The sequence below is a fragment of the Capricornis sumatraensis genome, chromosome 9 (assembly GCF_032405125.1).
Source record: "Capricornis sumatraensis isolate serow.1 chromosome 9, serow.2, whole genome shotgun sequence".
In the NCBI taxonomy this organism is placed as follows: Eukaryota; Metazoa; Chordata; class Mammalia; order Artiodactyla; family Bovidae; genus Capricornis; species Capricornis sumatraensis.
The window spans coordinates 3359657-3378789 of record NC_091077.1 but is presented as its reverse complement, the minus strand read 5'-3'; the positions used below and the strand labels follow the sequence as shown (position 1 = coordinate 3378789).

Here is a 19133-nt window from a genome sequence, read left to right as displayed (position 1 = left end):
GACCTTTTCTAGTTCTGGGGCCACTGCTGAGTTTTCCATATTTGTTGGCGTATTGAGTGCAGCACTTTCACAGCATCATTTTTTAGGATTTGAAATAGCTTAGCTGGAATTCCATCACCTCCACTAACTTTGTTCATAGTGATGCTTCTTCCTAAGGTCTGCTTGACTTCTCATTCCAGGATGTCTGGCTCTAGGTGAGTGATGACACCATTGTGGTTATCCCAGTTGTTAAGACCTTTTTAGTATAGTTCTCCTGTGTATTCTTGCCACCTCTTCTTAATCTCTTCTGATTCCGTTAGGTCCTTACTATTTCTGTCCTTTACCGTGCCCATCCTTGCATAAAATGGTCCCTTGATATCTCCAGTTTTCTTGCAGCGACCTCTAGTCTTTCCCTTTCTGTTGTTTTCCTCTTATTTCTTTGCATTGTTCATTTTAGAAGGCTTTCTTATCTCTCCTTTCTATTCTCTGGAACTCTGTTTTCAGTTCGGTATGTCTTTCCCTTTCACCCTTCCCTTTTTCTTCTTTTCTCCTCATTTTGCCTTTTGCTTCTCTCATTTTGCCTTGGACTGCAAAATGAAGCAGGGCAAATGCAGAGTTCTGTTAAGAGAACACACTGGTCACAGCAAACCCCTTTTTCCAACAACACAGGAGACGGCTCTACACATGGACGCCACCATATGGTCAACACCGAAATCAGATTGATTACATTTTTTGCAGTCAAAGATGGAGAAGCTCTATACAGTCAGCAAAAACAAAACCTGCATCTGATGGCTCAGATTATCAACTACTTATTGCAAAATCCAGGCTTAAATTGAAGAAAGTAGGGGAAACCAGAAGGCCATTCAGGTATGACCCTTACGATTATACAGTGAAAGTGATGAATAGATGCAAGGGATGAGATCTGGTAGAGACAGAATGCCCGCAGAACCACGGAGGGAGATTAGTAACATTATGCGGGAGGCAGTGACCAGAATCATCCCAAAGAAAAAGAGATGCAAGAAGGCGAAGTGGTTGTCTGAGAGGAGGCTTCACGAAGAGCTGAGGAAGGAAAAGATATCATGATACATTTTTGCATAGTCATATTCCTGTGCCTGATTGAATTCTTAGAACAGGGTTCCAGAGGCTATCAGAGAGATCTAGTCTAATCAATAAGTGGTTGGTTATCTGCTGTTCTTTAAGTGAGCTCAAGTATTACTCTAAAATAACCCTCCTTTGACCCTCTCTGGCTATCAAGCAGTTTCTTTCCTCCGCTTTTTAAAAACGTTTATTGAAACGTAATTTATATAGCATCCATTTAAAGTGTACAGTTCAGTAATTTTTAGTTTATTCACAGTAATTAATTGTGCCTAAGTGTGACCATCGGCACAGTCAACTTGAGAACATGTTATCCCTGCAGACAGAAGCCTGCACCCCTCAGCCATTGCGCCCCCCCACCCCCTTTCCACCCCTGCTGCTGCTGCTGCTAAGTCGCTTCAGTCGTGTCCCACTCTCTGCGACCCCAGAGACGGCCTCCTACCAGGCTCCTCTGTCCCTGGGATTCTCCAGGCAAGAACACTGGCGTGGGTTGCCATTTCCTTCTCCAATGCGTGAAAGTGAAAAGTGAAAGTCCGACTCTTGGCGACCCCATGGACTGCAGCCCACCAGGCTCCTCCGTCCATGCGATTTTCCAGGCAAGAGGACTGGAGTGAGGTGCCGTTGCCTTCTCCGCTTCCACCCCTAGGTGGCCGCTAACCTGCTTTGTCTGTTTTTCCCTCTGTAAGCTTGATTATCCCTTGTCACGTTTCTATAATGTCTTTAGGTTTTTTTAATATCTGTTTATTCTCGACTCTGCTGGGCCATTCTTGCTGCACATGGGCTTTCTCCGGTTGCGATGCTCGGGCCTCTCGCTGCATGGCCTCTGCGGTTGCAGAGCACACACTAGGGTGCGCGGGCTCAGTGGCTGCAGCTCAGGGCTCTGAGCACAGGCTCAGGAGTTGCAGCTTACGGGTTCAGTTGCTCCGAGACGAGGGGTCTTCCCAGACCAGGGATCAAATCAGTGTCCCTTGCACTGCAAGGCGGATTCTTAACCACTGGGCCACCAGGGAATCCCCTGTTATTAGTACTAACATTTTTAGTTCACATTTCTAAAGTACTTCTTTGGTGATTGTCTTTTGTTTTCTTTAAGACCTGAATGAAGGCTCACCGTTGATTTATTTAATTTCTTTTTTGGCTGTGCCAGATCGTAGTTGCAGCATATAGGACCTTTGATAGTTGCGGTGTGTGGGATCTGGTTCCCTGATCAGGGGTGGAACTTGGGCCCCCTTCATTGGGAGCTTGGAGTCTTAGCCACTGTACCACTAGGGAAGTCCCTGTGATTATCTTGTAAAGAGCATTTATATTTTATCGATACATGCTGAAGCATTTAAGGAGAAATTATGTGATTCTTCGGTCAGCCCGAGGAGCATGGGGAGGATATGCATAAGGGAAGATGGGCTGTGTGTGTCGTTTCACTTGAGCTGTAGGTACATAGACGTCATTGTATCTTTCTCCTGTAGTGTGTATTTGAAATTTTCCATAATTTATTATTAATTTTGTTTTTGTTTTGTTTGCAAAAGGTATTGATGAGACAGGAAAATGTGAACACTGATGGGATACAGGATAATAATAGAGTTAATTTTAAATTGTGGTAAAAGACACATGACGCAAAAATTGACCATCCTAACAGTTTTTAAGTGCACAGCTCAGTGGCGTGAAGCTCACATTCGCAGCCACACCACCGTCCACCTTCAGAGCTTTTTCATCTCACAAAACTGAAAACACTATGCCCGTTACCACACCTCGCGTTCCTTCCTCTCTCCAGCTTCTGGAAACCACCATTCTACTTCCCGTCTTTAATGAATTGGACTGCTTCGGGTATCTCGTATGAGGAGAATCGTAGAGTATTTGTTTTGTCCTGTTGTGACTGGCTTATCTCACTTACAGTGCATTTGCGGTTCATCCGTGTTATAGCATGTGTCCAAATTTCCTTCCCTTTTAAGGCTTGTGTGGGTATGCCATGTTTTGTTTTATCCATTCATCCATTGATGGACGTTTGGGTTGCTTCTACCTTTTGGCTGTTGTGGATAATGCTACTATGAGCATGGGTATACAAGCCCTTGGTTTCAGTTCTTTTGGAAATGGAATTGCTCTAGATGAGAGGTTGCTTACCAACACAGGAAGGCTTGCGTTTTAGGGACCCCATGTTCTCATAGTGGTGCACCGTTTGTATATCCCCCATTTTATGTGCACAAGAGTTCCAGTTTCTCTATATTCTTGCCAATACTTGTTGCGTTCTGGCTTTTTGATAGTAGACATCCTCATGAGTTTAAGGTGGTGATGATAAACAATTATTTAGGATAAGGCAGAGACTTAATAAATTGGATGTCTGCTCACCTCAGGGAAGAGAAAAGAAGTTGTAAAATACAATTTGAAAAAATTTTTTTAGCAGAATAAGATTTTAAAAGTCCCAAGTGATTGTTAAAATGTTTTGGCTATTTAAAATCGTTTAGTGACGCCCAGAGGCTGAAGACGGCCGCCACGCTCGCTGCGTGTCACGCCGTTTTCCACCCCGGCCGGAACGGCGGGGCGTCGGGGAGCGGCGAGCCCGCGTCCGGCCGCAGCGCAGGCGCGGTGGGAGGCCTCGCGTGCGCGCCTCCACGGGTGGGCGCCTGGTGCCCGACTGGCAGCCGCTTCCCGTGTTTCCCCACCGCGGTCATCTCGGAATAAAGCCACCCACGCCCCCAGCGGTGGCGGTTTGTCTTGAAGATCTGTCGCCAGCGGGTCTTCTGTTGGTTGCAGGTGATCTGCCCGACCCAGGGATGGAACCAGAGCCTCCTGCATTGGCAGATGAATTCTTTACCGCTGAGGCACCAGGGAAGCCTTTATCATTAAGACATCCGCCTCTAAAAATTAATGGAACAGCTGTATTGCCCCGCTGGTTGCATTCTCATTTCCTTATTCTTTTCTTTCTCATGGCCAATCTAAATACTTGTAACATACAAAACCTCAGCTAACTTCAAGAAGACAGAGAAGTCTCATTTTCAGACTGACCCGCTAGCTGGCAGCAAATAAAGGCTTTTTCTTTGTTCCTAAAAAAAAAAAAAAATCATTTAGTGTCCATTAAATAAAAAGTAAAAACTAATAAATTTTTTAAAATGTTTTAGTTGTGATAATAGTATTGTGATGTTACGCACGTGCTTATATGTTTAAGAGTTCTTTTTAAAGAGACATACTGAAGTATTTCTGGATTAAATGATGTTATGTCTAGGCTTTGTTTTTTAAATTATCTAGTTGGGGACGGGGGTAGAAGGGGGAGGATAAGGAGATAGAGTTGAAGCAAAAGGACCAAACCCTAATAACTAAGGTGAGGGACAGGCATATTGGGATTCATTGTACTATTCTCTCTAGTTTTGTGGGTTTTTTTTAGCATTTTCCACTGCGTCACATTTAGGGACAGCCATAGTGCATCCAGCCATGCAGCCTCCCTGTGGTGCCCTTTACACGCCATCAGCGCTGAACCGCTCATTTTCTTCTGCTTGCTTCCCTCGGTCTGCCACCATTCCATGCCTATTTGTATGTTTTTGCCTTTGTCTCTCAGCCGAAGTGCCTTCCCCCCTCTTCTGGATGACTTCTCTGCTTATTTACTACCTAACTCAGCCATCTCTTTCTCTGAGAAGTCTACCATGCCATTCCCACACTGTTCTCTCCTCTCCTCCCATAATACTTTACTGATTCTCCATCAGATTCCAGGGGTGGAGCAGGAACCATGTCTTACTTATCTCTTTTTCTTGTTAAGTGAATGTTTTATTCATTTTTACTTATTTAATTTTTTGACCACACTGTGCAAAACCTTAAATTTCCTCAACTGGGTTGGAACGTGCACGCCCTGCAGTGGAAGCTTGGAGTCTTAAGCACTGGGCTGCCTAGGAGGGCTCATGTCCTGTTTTATCTGTTTATCGCCGGTGCCTAGCGCTCTGCCTGGAATGGAGTGAAAGCCTCCCAGATATCTGGATTCACCATAATTCTGTCCACAGCCTGTGTAGGGCATTATGCGGCACATGGCAGGATCTTGGGAAATGAACCCACGAGGGTATCTCCCGCTGTTGTCATGATAACACCTGGTTCCTCCTGAACTTCAGTTCATTTGCTCAGTCGTGTCTGACCCTTTGTGACCCCATGGACTGCAGCACGCCAGGCTTCCCTGTCCATCACCCACTCGTGAAGCTTGCTTAGACTCGTGTCTATCGAGTCAGTGATGCCATCCAACCATCTCAACCTCTGTCGTCCCCTTCTCCTCCTGCTTTCAATCTTTCCCAGCACCAGGGTCTTTCCCAGTGAGTCAGTTCTTCACATCAGGTGGCCAAAGTATTGGAGCTTCAGCTTCAGCATCAGTCCTTCCAATGAACATTCAGGACTGATCTCCTTTACGATTGACTAGTTGGATCTTCTTGCAGTCCAAGGGACTCTCAGGAGTCTTCTCCAAACCACACTTCAAAAGCATCAATTCTTCAGCACTCAGCTTTTCTTATAGTCCAACTCTCACATCCATACATGACTACTGGAAAAACCGTAGCTTTGACTAGATGGACCTTTGTTCGCAAAGTAATATCTCTGCTTTTTAATATGCTGTCTAGGTTGGTCATAGCTTTTCTTTGAAGGAGCAAGTATCTTTTAACTTCATGGCTGCAGTCACCATCTGCTGTGATTTTGGAGTCCCCGAAAATAAAGTCTGTCACTGTTTCCACTGTTTCCCCATCTATTTGCCATGAAGTGATGGGACCAGATGCCATGATCTTTGTTTTTTGAATGTTGAGTTTTAAGCCAACTTTTTCATACTTCTCTTTCACTTTTATCATGAGGCTCTTTAGTTCTTCTTCGCTTTCTGCCTTAAGGGTGGGGTTATCTGTGTATCTGAGGTTATTGATATTTCTCCCAGCAATCTTGATTCCAGCTTGTGTTTCTTCCAGTCCAGCGTTTCTCATGATGTACTCTGCATATAAGTTAAATAAGCAGGGTGACAGTATACACCCTTGACATACTCCTTTCCCTGTTTGGAACCAGTCTGTTGTTCCATGTCCGGTTCAAACTGTTACCTCTTGACCTGCATACAGATTTCTCAGGAGGCAAGTGAGATGGCCTAATATTCCCATCTCTTTAAAAATTTCCCACAGTTTGTTGTGATCCACACAAAGGCTTTGGCACAGTCAATAAAGCAGAAGTAGGTGTTTTTCTAGAACTCTTGTTTTTTTGATGATCTGTGGATGTTGGCACTTTGATCTCTGGTTCCTCTGCTTTCTGTAAATCCAGCTTGAACATCTAGAAGTTCCCGATTCATGCACTGTTGAAGCCTGGCTTGGAGAATTCTGAGCATTACTTAGCTAACGTGTGAGATGAGTGCAGTTGTGCAGTAGTTTGAACGTTCTTTGGCATTGCCCTTCTTTGGGATTGGAATGAAAACTGACCTTCTGACCTTTTCTAGTCCTGTGGCCACTGCTGAGTTTTCCAAATTTGCTGATATGTTGAGTGCAGCACTTTCACAGCATCGTCTTTCAGGATTTGAAATAGCTCAGCTGGAGTTCTATCCCCTCCACTAACTTTATTCGTAGTGATGCTTTCTAAGGCCCACTTGACTTCACATTCCAGGATGTCTGGCTCTAGATGAGTGATCACACCATCATGGTTATCTGGGTCATGATGATCTTTTTTGTACAGTTCTTATGTGTATTCTTGCCACCTCTTTTTAATCTCTTCTACTTCTGTTAGGTCCATAACATTTCTGTCCTTTATTGTTCCCATTTTGTATGAAGTGTTCCCTTGGTATCTCTAATTTTCTTGAAGAGATCTCTAGTCTTTCCCATTCTATTGTTTTCTTCTGTTTCTTTCCATTGATCACTGAGGAAGGCTTTCTTATCTCTCCTTGCTATTTTTTGGAACTCTGCATTCAAATGGGTATATCTTTCCTTTTCTCCTTTTCCTTTCACTTCACTGTCTATAAGTCACATAGCCCAGTTTCCTAGTGTTACTATACTGATTCCTTAGTACGATTTAATTGCTCCCAACATATAGGAGACTTTAAACTTAAATTACCATAGCCTGGTGTTATCTTCATAAATCCATCCCATAATTGTGGGAAATTTTATTCCTTGGCTGAAACTTACTAAGCTTGAGTAATAGAAAGAAAACTCATATTTATGGCCAGGATCAGAGCAGGCGTTGTTAATTGGCCAGGTGAGGGGATCCCATCTAGTAATGTTAGGAGCAGACAGAACAGAGCTGAACTTTCCTAAAGGTCATCCAGTTAGAGGCTTGGAGGGGAGAGATCCACCAGGGTAACCCAGAACTACTAGATACAGGTAATTGGCCATAAACCCAGCAATTGGATTGATTTCTAAAAGTAGCATTGGATCATTCCTACAATAGAAAAAAAAAATCGATTCACACACAGAAGTCCAAGACATCAGGAAAACAGACCGTACGAGTCACAGCGAGGACCTTGGGCAAACTGTTTCTCTCTGATGTCGTTGTCTTCTCGTCCTGGTGTGAGTATAGTTTTGCCTTTGAGAGTCATTTTAAGATGATTTTGAGGTCAGCCATCTTCACTATAGACCAGTCCGTTGCAGGGGCCCTGACAAGGGTCCTTTCATCTGGGTTGGAGATAGTGCTGCAAGAATTATGACTGATAACACTTTACCAGGATATATCAGATTTTTAAGAGCTCCATATAACCTCTAGAATATCTGTATTAGTAATACCATACAGTATAACCTGAGAGCATTTATTACTCATGTGATAATATTTCCATATAATGTAACCAACCAAATGAACATATTTAGTTTAATGTCTCTCTTTGGGATGTTTCAGGGCCCGTTTGAAGCATCTTAAAGGTAACAAAGGTCAAAAGAACTTCAATAGAATTTGATTTAGGATGTTTTGTCAAAAAAAATCAAGAGAGTTTAGAACACTCAGATTTAGCCAGTGCTGGTGGGTGTGTCACTTAGCTTGTCACTCATCTGTCACAATGGATGTACACTGAGGCTCAAGGTCTAGTGAAAGTTGACTCTGCCGTCTTGGACCGAGTTGGTTCTATGACGGTGTCATTCCTAAGAAAATCATTTACCCGACTAATTGTAATCCAATTTTAGAAAATCCTGATCATGCATAACTTACTCATTTCAGTACTTATTCATTTCTCACACCTTCTTTTACTGAAAACACATTTATTTTTCTTAGAAGTTTTTCCACATTAAGTTCCTTTTGTTGCCAACAAATTTTTAGAGATAGAATGCGATCGTATTTGCCCTCTAGTAAAGCTAGTTACAACAGAAATGTTTTACTTTCTGATGGTTCTAAAGACACGTCTGTATTACCAGGTATTAATTTAATACTGGCTATTTCCCAGTTCACAAGGACCTGAAATTTATTTAGCTTAATTTAGAATTGTTTGATTTGTAAGTGCTTACTTTTCCTTAAACCAATTAGGCAGAGCTCATTTACAAATTAATCTCAACAATATTAACCAAAGACACATACAGAGACGTGCACATATGTAGACAGACACAACGTGAAATCTAACTTCATTTTCTAAGCTTAGTTATGAATCAGATGTTGATACATCAGATTCACTAGTTTATAAGTGACAGTTGGGATGAATAGACTTTTTAAGGCTTCTCCTGTCTCCCCCGCAGTCTCGGGAGTGAGAGATCACCTAGGTCCAGCGCTCCTGAGAGCCTGGTTTCAGGGCACAGGGCGAGGCAGGCAAGCTCTACTAGAACCCGTTCCCCTCAGGGTCAGAATTCTGAAAGGTCTTTTTACCAGCCTTGCTCTTACTGTTTATGTAAAACAAACCAGCTTTGGAACCAGTTTTTCACACTTTTACCTAAACCAACTTTCTCTGGGGTCTAAACAAAATGGCTCTCACAAATCACAACCCAGAACACAAAGTATAAAACACACACAGGCCCGGTAGTCCTAGTCAGACAGTCCCTTAAATACAAGATTACAGTCTCTCAGAAAACCTCCGATAGAGACAAGTATGAACAGAGTAAATGGAAGTACCTCAGGTCTTCAAAGAGTCAAAGGGAGGAAAGGAGGCCAGGTTGAAAGAAGAACGGGAAGGAGGCGGGGGAAGGGGGACTGAAGGGATGGGCTTACAGATGCCTCTTGCTGCCTGCAGACACCCAGGCATCACGGACTGCACCCTGAGCTTCCAGGGAAGGGAGGACTGGAACTCGGCCCTGCCAGAAACCAGACCAGAACAGAGCCAGAATTCCAGTTCTCTCTCTGCCAACCAGAGACGATCAAGCTCCAACCCTCAGCTCAGACTAAGGCCCTTTGACCAGACTCCTGCGTCCAGGACTGGGGGACTTAAAAAAAAGGGTAGGATAGGAAGGGTTAAGGAGCGGAAAGAGAGAGGGAAGGGGAAAGAGCTCAGTGAAGTCTCTTGTTGCCTCCCGGGTCAGGGCACTCTGGCCAGTTGTCCACGTCGGGAGAAGACCAGAGACAGAAGGGTCCGAGCTGCGACCGCTGGGTCTGGTCCACCGGTGAGGAAGCGGGTTGGCCCCTCAGTGCGCTGGATGGTGGGCTGTCAGTCACAGCAAAGGACAGTCCACCAGAGTCACCCTTCATTGCAGGAAGGGAGCCCCTTCCAGGGTCCAAGAGTGGGCTTTTGTCTAACGCTCAGAAATGAATTGTCCAAAGAGACGTACGAGCTGACAAAGCAAGAGACTTCACTGCAAGGGGCTCCCGAGCCGAGAGCAGAAGCGTAAGGGAATCCAGGGGAACTGTTCTGCAACATGGCTCGCAGTCTCAGGTTTGATGGTGATGGGATTTCTTTGGCCAACCTCTCTTGACTCGAGGTCCTTCCTGGTGGTGCATGCATTGGTCAGCCAAGACAGAAGCCAGCAGGAAGGATTCTGGGAGGTGGTAGGACCAGTGGCATTTCCTTTTGGCCTTTCCCGAAGTCTTCTGGTTGGTGGTGGCTGGTTAGTTTCGTGTTCCTTCCTAAGACCTGTTGTGAAATAACTCGTGCAAACAGTTCCTTTGCTGCCTGGCCAGGGTGGGCAGTTTCAGTCAGTGTGTTTCCCCAAACAGATGGAGGGTATAGGGACTTCGTCGGTGGTCCAGTGGTTTAAGACTCTGCCTTCCATTGCAGGGGATGTGGGTTCCATCCCTGTTCAGGGAACTAAGATCCCACATAGTTCTCAGTGCAACCAAATGAATGAGTGAATGAAGGGAATCGTTACGTGGCAGATGATAGAAGAGCAAGAGGGCAGGGAAGGAAAAGACACAGTGTTAGACTCTGTATAATAGCATGAAGATCATCGCCAGTCTCTGAGAAAGCAGTCCTCCCAAGTCCTCCCATCCAACACTGAGTCACTTCCCAGGTGGTGAACCAAAACGCTGTCTGGCTCTCAGGGGTGGAGGTGGTGGTGTTTGGCTGATAAAAGGGTGCCAGAAGAGGGAGGGGGAGGAAAGCTAATGTCCAGTGAGAAGAAGCAGGAAGCGCTGGTGGCTGCCCCGGGTGACTGGCAGTGCCTACGGAACATTGATAAGAGCCACTTTCCGTCTTAACAGCCACAGCTGCTGGTTAACTCAGAGCGGAACTCTCACGTGGAGGAGTTGTACCACAGAGCAGCTGAGGTTCCATTGGTAGGTGTTAGAAGAGGGAGGAAGCAAGGACGAGGTGAGGGACTCTCCTGTAAGGCTAGTGGGGGGACACAGGACACTGATGTGTTGTTCATAAGGTGTAGCTGCTCCAGCTTGACTCAGCGTTGATGGTCTGGGGGCCCCTCTCCCAAACAGAAGACGATGGGTGGCACAGGCCAGGGGAGGGGTCATGACTGACTGGGTGAGCTTTGCAGGGCCTCCAGTTTACCGTCAAAACATGCAGATTCAGCAAAACCTCTACATGAAGGAAGTGAGCACCAGATCACATTATGCCAGAACTGAACCCCCCAGAGGCCCTGCACATGGGAGACCATCTGGTAGTTAGACTAGGACCCTCTGAGCGGACTGCCCAGGAGCACCAGACAGCTGAGGGCAAGCCAGTTTCATATGCTTTATAGCTCTTACCGTGGTTGCTCTTAAATAATGTAAAATCTCTTCAGACCATTTCCCCATCTCGTTGCTTTCCTCTGCAATGCCCTGCACTCTTGCAAATGCTCAAGACTTAAAGGTCTGCCAGAGCCACCACATTCCACACTTCCCAAACCTGCCTGCAGCACTCCAGCTACATTTTGTGAGCAGTTGAGAAAATGACCTTAGGTTTCCTTTGGGTAAAAGCAGTTGGTATTGCAAAATTAAGTTGTTTGCAACTTGTTTGCAATTGTTTGCATGTGGCTATTAAAAGAGGAGTGGTAGCTTTTATAACTGTTAGGGCAAAGAAGGGTTCTTTTCCTAATCTGAGACAACCAGCTGACTCATCAAGTGCGTTGACCTTTTAGGTGTCCATCATCCCCACTTAGGAAAAAGAAAACTCGGCTTAGCTCCCAGGTTTACAGACAGCCCAAACACTGAGGAACACATGATTTTTCAGAAAGAATGTAATAAAATTAAAAATCCCTGGTGGAAATGTAAATCGATAGAGCCACTATGGAAGACGGTGTGGAGATTCCTTTAAAAACTAGGAATAAAATCACCATATGACTCAGCAGTCCCACTCCTAGGCAGATACCCTGAGGAAACCAGGGTTGAAAAAGACACATGTGTCCCGTTGTTCATTAAAACTCTATTTACAGTAGCTAGAACATGGAAGCAAACTAGATGCCCGTCAACAGATGAATGGATGAAGAAGTTGTGGTACGTATTCACAATGTATACACAATATTACTCGGTCATAAAAAGGAATGCCTTTGAGTCAGTTCTGATGAGGTGGATGAACCTAGAACCTGTTACACAGAGTGAAGTAAGTTAGAAAGAGAAAGATTAATATCGTATTCTAATGCATATATACGAAATCTAGAAAAATGGTACTGAAGAATTAACTTACAGGGCAACAGTGGAGAAACAGACATAGAAAACAGACTTATGGACTTGGGGAGAGGGGAGGAGAGGTGAGATGTATGGAAAGAGTAACATAAAAAGTTACGTTACCATATGCGAAATAGATAGCCAACGGGAATTTGCTGTATGGGCTAAGAAACTCATGGTGGTGTGATCCTTCACCTAGCGCCAGACGTCCTGGAATGTGAAGTTAAGTGGACCTTAGGAAGTATCACTATGAACAAAGCTAGTGGAGGTGATGGAATTCCAGTTGAGTTATTTCAAATCCTAAAAGATGATGCTGTGAAAGTGCTGCACTCAATATGGCAGCAAATTTGGAAAACTCAGCAGTGGCCATAGGACTGGAAAAGGTCAGTTTTCATTCCAGTCTCAAAGAAAGGCAATGCCAAAGAATGTTCAAACTACCACACAATTGCACTCATCTCACATGCTAGTAAAGTAATGCTCAGAATTCTCCAAGCCAGCCTTCAGCAATACGTGAACCACGAACTTTCAGATATTCAAGCTGGATTTACAGAAGGCAGAGGAACCAGGGAACAAATTGTCAACATCTGTTAGAACATTGAAAAAGCAAGAGAGTTCCAGAAAAACATCTGCTTTATTGACTATGCCAAAGCCTTTGACTGTGTGGATCACAATAAACTGTGGAAATTCTGAAAGAGATGGGAATACTAGACCACCTGACCTGCCTCCTGAAAAATCTGTATGCAGGTCAGGAAGCAAGTTAGAACTGGATGTTAAACAAGACTCGTTCCAAATAGGGAAAAGAGTACGTCAAGGCTGTATATTGTCACCCTGCTTATTTAACTTCTATGCAGAGTACGTCATGAGAAATGCTGGACTGGAAGAAACACAAGCTGGAATTAAGATTGCCAGGAGAAATATCAGTAACCTCAGATATGCAGATGACACCACCCTTATGGCAGAAAGTGAAGAGGAGCTAAAGAGCCTCTTGATGAAAGTAAAAGAGTAGAGTGAAAAAGTTGGCTTAAAGCTCAACATTCAGAAAACGAAGATCATGGCATCCGGTCCCATCACTTCATGGGGAATAGATGGGGAAACAGTGGAAACAGTGTCAGACTTTATTTTTGGGGGCTCCAAAATCACTGCAGATGGTGACTGCAGCCATGAAATTAAAAGGCACTTGCTCCTTGGAAGAAAAGTTGTGACCAACCTAGATAGCATATTAAAAAGCAGACATTACTTTGCCAACAAATGTCCGTCTAGTCAAAGCTATGATTTTTCCAGTTGTCATGTATGGATGTGAGAGTTGGACTGTGAAGAAAGCTGAGCGCCGAAGAATTGATGCTTTTGAACTGTGGTGTTGGAGAAGACTCTTGAGAGTCCCTTGGACTGCAAGGAGATCCAGCCAGTCCATCCTAAAGAAGATCAGTCCTGGGTGTTCATTGGAAGGACTGATACTGAAGCTGAAACTCCAATACTTGGGTCACCTGATGCAACGAACTGACTCATTAGAAAAGACACTGACACTGGGAAAGATTGAGGGCGGGAGGAGAAGGGGACAACAGAGGATGAGATGGTTGGAGGGCATCACTGACCCAATGAAGACATGAGTTTGAGTGAACTCCGGGAGTTGGTGATGGACAAGAAGGCCTGGCTTGCTGTGGTTTATGGGGTCGCAAAGAGTCAGACACAACTGAGCAACTGAACTGAACGAAGAAACTCAAACAGAGGCTCTGTATCAACCTAGAGGGGTGGGGTGGGGAGGGAGATGGGAGAGAAGTTCAAAAGGGAGGGGATATATGTATGTCTTTGGCTGATTCTGGTTGAGTTTTGACTGACAACAGCAAAATTCTGTAAAACAATTAATCTTCAGTAAAAAATAAACTTTAAAAAAACCCTCAATATTAGCAATTCATTTTTATTTCCTTCTGACTAACTAAATGGGTATAAATTTTACTTTCCCCAAAGGAAACTTTTAAAACAATGGCTCTTATGAAGGGTCCATTTTAGGATCATGGTTCCTTTTTCCCCCTCATACCCCTAGGTGGCAGCAAGAAGCAGAAAAACCTGCAGGAAAATAAAGCACATGTCCTTGTGTTGCAGGGGCTGTCTTAGTACTTTTTTGATAATTGAAGTGTAGTTGATTTCCAGTGCTGTGTTAATTGCTGCTATACATCAGAGTGATTCCGTTCTCTTCATGTATGTATGTGCACCCTTCTTTTCTGCATTCTTTTCTGTTATGGTTTATCATAGGATATTAAATGTAGCTCTCCGTTGTGTACAGGAGGACCTTGTCTGTGCATTCTGTATATAAAGACTCACGTGCTAACCCCAGCCTCCCGTGTCAGTCCTCTTCCCTCTTAGCAGCCATCAGTCTGTTCCCAGTCAGCGATTCTGTTTCTGTTTCACAGACACGCGCATCTCTGCCGTTTTTTCCTGCTGCTGTTCAGTCGCTCAGTCGCGTCCAGCTCTTTGCAACTGCGTGGACTGTAGCCTGCCAGGCTCCTCTGTCCCTGGGGTTTCCCAGGCAAGATCACTGGAGTGGGCTGCCATTGCCTTCTTCTCCAGGGGGTCTTTCGGTCCCGCATGTAAGTGACAGCACGTGGTGTTTGTCTTTCTCTTTCTGACTTCCTTTGTTTAGTATGGTCTCAGCCGTGTTGCTGCAGATGGCGTTGTTTCCTTCTTCTCGGGCTGAGCAGTGCCCCACTGCACATGCGCACCACATCATCTCTGTCCATTCACTGCCGACGGACATTGACGTCGTCTCCAGGACTTGGCTCTTGTGAACGCGCCGCTGTGAACATAGTGGTGCCTGCACCTTTTTGAACTGCGGTTCTGTCTGAATAGATGGCCAGGAGTGCGGCTGCTGGGTCGTATGGTCACTCTGTCTCTAATCTTTCGAGGAAGCTCCGTACTGTTCTCCGCGGTTGCTGCACCAGCTTACATTCCCACCAGCAGTGCAGGACAACAGCAGCATTTATTTGTAGACTTTTAAAAGATGGCCATTTTGATCATTGTGCGGTGCTACCTCACTGTAGTTTTGATTGCATTTCTCTCATAATTAGCCACGTTGAGCATCTTCTCATGTGCCTGTTGGCCATCTGTAGGTCTGTTTTGGAGAAATATTTATAGGTCTGCCCATTTTTTGACTGCGCTGTTTCGTTTTTTTTTGTTGTTGAGTTGTATGAGCTGTTTGTCTGTTTTTGAAATTAAGTCCTTGAGAGTGGCATCATTTGCAAATATTTTCTCCCATTCTGCAGACTGTCTTTTCATTTTGTCGATGGTTCCCTTTGCTGTGTAAAAAGACACTGTCTTTTTCCCCTTGTGTTGCCTTGCTTCCTTTGTCGAAGGCCAGCTGATCGTAGGTGCGTGGTTTGACTTTTGGTCTTTGGTTCTGTTTCACTGACCCGCGTCTGCTGCTGTGCCAGTATCACACTGTTTTGATGACTGTAGCTTTGTAGCATCATCTGGAATCTGGAAGGGTTATGCTTCCAGCTTTACTGTTTTTCCTCAGGACTGCTTTGACAATTCTGGGTCTTTTGTGGTTCCATATGAATTTTAGGGTTATTTGTTCTAGTTCTTTGAGAAATGTCATGGGTAATTTGACAGGGATTGCATTAAATCTGTAGCTTGCTTTCGGTCATGTGGCCATTTGAACTGTGTTAATTCTTCCAGTCCAAGGGCATGGGATCGCTTTGCATTTCTTTCAGTCATCTTCAGTTTCCTTTTTTAATGTTTTATAGTTTCCAGCAATGTAAGTCTTTCACCTCCTTGGTCAGGGTTATTCCTAAGTGTTTTATTTTGGGGTTTATCTTTTTAAAAGTGTTTCTTTGTTTGTTTGTTAAACATTCCTTTTCTGTTATGACTTTTTGGGGCTTCCCAGGTAGCTTAAAGAATCCACTTGCAGGAGACTCAGGAGACTTGGGTTTGATCCATGAGTCGAGAAGATCCCCTGGAGAAGGAAATGGCAACCCACTCCAGTATTCTTACCGGGACACATTCCGTGGACAGAGGAGCCTGGTGGGCTTCAGTCCAGGGGCTCACAAAGAGTCCAGCACAGCTGAGTGACTGAGCACACGTTTTAAAAGGTGTTTGTTTTTCCATTCCCTTTCTGATATTTCATTGTTGGTATAAAGAAATGCAATTGCTTTATGTATTTAATCTTGCATCCTGCTACCCTGCTCAGTTTCTCAGTTCTAGTAGGCTTTGTGTGAAGTGTTTAGGGTTCTCTGTATGTATTACCATCTGCATATAATGATAATTGTATCTTTTCTCTTCCAATCTGGATACCTTTTATTTTCTTTTTCTTGCCTAATTTCTGTGGCTAGGACTGTGTTGAATAGAAGAGGTGAGAGTGAGAATCCTTGTGTTATTCCAGAATTAGTGGGAAGGCTTTCAGCTTTTTACCATTGCATATTATATTGGCTGTGGATTTGTCATAAATTCATCATCTTGAGATATGTGTCCTTTATACATAGGGGCTGTGTTCTTGAGTGGGGTCCTAGGATCATGTTTTGCTTATACCTCTGACCTACAGTACCATTTATTCAGCATTTTTAACTTTTTGTGAGCTAACTTAAGTATCCAAATATCTATTTAAAGAAGTACTTGGGCAGAATTTAAAGAACACTGTGCAGTCAGCTTTACCAGTTAAATAAGAAAGTCTTGAAGGAGAGGGAATGGAACATTGAGACTCAGAGATTGATAAAATTACCCTCCTTATTTTCTTGCTCATTGCGCATGCGTGTCTACAGGCGGTTTCTTGTGGAGAGCCGCTGCCCTTGGTCCCCTTGCCCCCCGCTCCCACCTGGGGCTCAGGTGCTTCTGCACTCAGCCCCATAGAGTGGGTGTCGTGGGTCTGTGTCCTTCTCTGCAGCAGAAGACAGCAGTGCAGAGTGTCCTGTGCTGCTCTCTGAAACCTACCTAACGATAATGTTGAAAGCTGTTATTTGGAACTTTAAATAGCACCGTGTAGATGCTTAGGGCTAGTGGGGGGGGGGGTGTGGAATTGAGAATGGGGGATAAAGGATAAAAGACGTACCAGAAGTAAGCATCGGCAAGGAGCAGCCATGCTTAGAGGGTGCGTGTTGGCGCCTCTGTCAGTGGAGGAGTTGAGTGCTGGCAGCCGGAAGCAGGGCTGGGGGACAGGGAGAGAGGACACCACTTGTCTTCCTCGCCTCCGCTGCCACGCTCTCTTTGTGAACTCTCAGGGTGCTCACTGCTCTCCTGCTTGCATAGAGTGCTTGTCTTACTCTGTAGCCGTGTCCTACAAGATTGGAAGCCCGTGGGACCGCCTCCTTTGTCTTGATATACCCACAGCACTTGTCCCTGATACATGGTAGACGCTTAATAAGGGCCAGTTCAGTTCAGTTCAGTCGCTCAGTCATGTCCGACTGTTCGCGACCCCATGAATCGCAGCACACCAGGCCTCCCTGCCCATCACCAACTCCTGGAGCTCACTCAGACTCACGTCCGTCGAGTCAGTGATGCCATTCAGCCATCTCATCCTCTGTCGTCCCCTTCTCCTCCTGCCCCCAATCCCTCCCAGCATCAGAGTCTTTTCCAATGAGCCAACTCTTCGCATGAGGTGGCCAAAGTACTGGAGCTTCAGCTTTAGCATCATTCCTTCCAAAGAACACCCAGGACTGATCTCCTTCAGAATGGACTGGTTGGATCTTCTTGCAGTCCAAGGGGCTCTCAAGAGTCTTATCCACCACCACAGTTCAAAAGCATCAATTCTTTGGCACTCAGCTTTCTTCACAGTCCAACTCTCACATCCATACATGACCACAGGAAAAACCATAGCCTTAACTAGACGGACCTTAGTCGGCAAAGTAACGTCTCTGCTTTTGAATATACTATCTAGGTTGGTCATAACTTTTCTTCCAAGGAGTAAGCGTCTTTTAATCTCATGGCTGCAATCACCATCTGCAGTGATTTTGGAGCCCCCCTAAATAAAGTCTGTCACTGTTTTCACTGTTTCCCCATCTATTTCCCATGAAGTGATGGGACCAGATGCCATGATCTTCGTTTTCTGAATGTTGAGCTTTAAGTCAACTTTTTCACTCTCCTCTTTCACTCTCATCAAGAGGCTTTTTAGTTCCTCTTCACTTTCTGCCATAAGGGTGGTGTCATCTGCATATCAGAGGTTATTGATATTTCTCCCGGCAGTCTTGATTCCAGCTTGTGTTTCTTCCAGTCCAGCGTTTCTCATGATGTACTCTGCATATAAGGTAAATAAGCAGGGTGACAATATACAGCCTTGACGTACTCATTTTCCTATTTGGAACCAGTCTATTCTTACATATCCAGTTCTAACTGTTGCTTCCTGACCTGGATACAGATTTCTCAGGAGGCAGGTTAGGTGGTCTGGTATTCCCATCTCTTTCAGAATTTTCCACAGTTTATTGTGATCCACACAGTCAAAGGCTTTGGCATAGTCAATAAAGCAGAAATAGATGTTTTTCTGGAACTTTCTTGCTTTTTCGATGATCCAGCGGATGTTGGCAATTTGATCTCTGGTTCCTCTGCCTTTCCTAAAACCAGCTTGAACATCAGGGAGTTCACAGTTCACGTATTGCTGAAGCCTGGCTTGGAGAATTTTGAGCATTACTTTACTAGCATGTGAGATGAGTGCAATTGTGCGATAGTTTGAGTGTTCTTTGGCATTGCCTTTCTTTGAGACTGGAATGAAAACTGACCTTTTCAGTCCTGTGGCCACTGCTGAGTTTTCCAAACTTGCTGGCATGTTGAGTGCAGCACTTTCACAGCATCATCTTTCAGGATTTGAAACAGCTCAACTGGAATTCCATGGTTAGTTGAACAAATGCAGTTGAGAAGATGGAAGTAAGGAACAATGCCAGGCAGACAGGACTGTATTGGAATTAACGGTCCTATTCAGAAGCGGTGGGGTCTGTGAGGGCTGGTGACTGGGTTCAGGGGGTGCAAGGTGCTCAGGGTTGGCGGGGAGGAGAGTGGGACAAAAGGCAGAGGACCTGTGAGGCGTATGAGGATGCAGTCAGGCCTGGAGAGAAGGGGTGGAGCCAGAGGGCACCTGGAAAGAATGGAGAGGGCATGGGAGTGCTGTGCTCTGAGACGGAGCCTGGAGCGCGTGATCAGCCCCCGACAAGGCCCAACCTACGCCAGCCAGG

The 19133-nt window shown here is 44.9% G+C and overlaps 1 protein-coding gene across 1 annotated transcript in view; it reads left to right on the top strand.

The window, feature by feature from the left end:
* The window catches only part of MAML1 (mastermind like transcriptional coactivator 1), a 60709-nt gene that overhangs the window by 30529 nt on the left and 11047 nt on the right, over nt 1-19133 (top strand). The gene's annotated exons all lie outside the window — the stretch shown is intronic.